We start from the raw sequence: 514 nt of genomic DNA, 5'->3' as shown, positions 1-514 counted from the left end.
CTTTTATTATTATTTTTTAATTTTTTTCATCTTAAAAAATAAAAATAAAATTACCTCCACCCCCTTCCCTCATTGAAACCTTATTGAACCTTTGCAATTTTAGTTAATCATATTGTCGTTGAAAATTTTTCTTGAAAAATATTTATTTTCTTTTAATGTTTCTACTATTGAAAAACATCCAAAAAAAAAAGAAGAAGAAAAAAGTTGGATCTGTCATTGCACGGCCATCACTATCAAAGATACAATTTTTTAATGTATCTCGTTTATTTTGAGTCTTAAACTAGTCTTTGTTAGTGTTATCATTGATCTGATACATCACTGCTACAATAACCTTTGTTTTACGCAATGTATAATGTTCATATTTAAGGTATTGATACATAACTCTAATGTTGTTGAATCTTTGATTAGCGTTTATCAAGTTCAATATAAATTTACTTGATACATAAACTTTGTGTTATTTATCACACACAAAAAAGAAGCTATTTTGGAACAATTACATGTATAATGTATTTTT

The sequence above is a fragment of the Solanum tuberosum genome, unplaced genomic scaffold (genome assembly GCF_000226075.1).
Source record: "Solanum tuberosum cultivar DM 1-3 516 R44 unplaced genomic scaffold, SolTub_3.0 scf00123, whole genome shotgun sequence".
NCBI classification, from domain to species: Eukaryota; Viridiplantae; Streptophyta; class Magnoliopsida; order Solanales; family Solanaceae; genus Solanum; species Solanum tuberosum.
The sequence above is the reverse complement of the archived record's forward strand: the minus strand, read 5'-3'. Positions refer to the sequence as shown.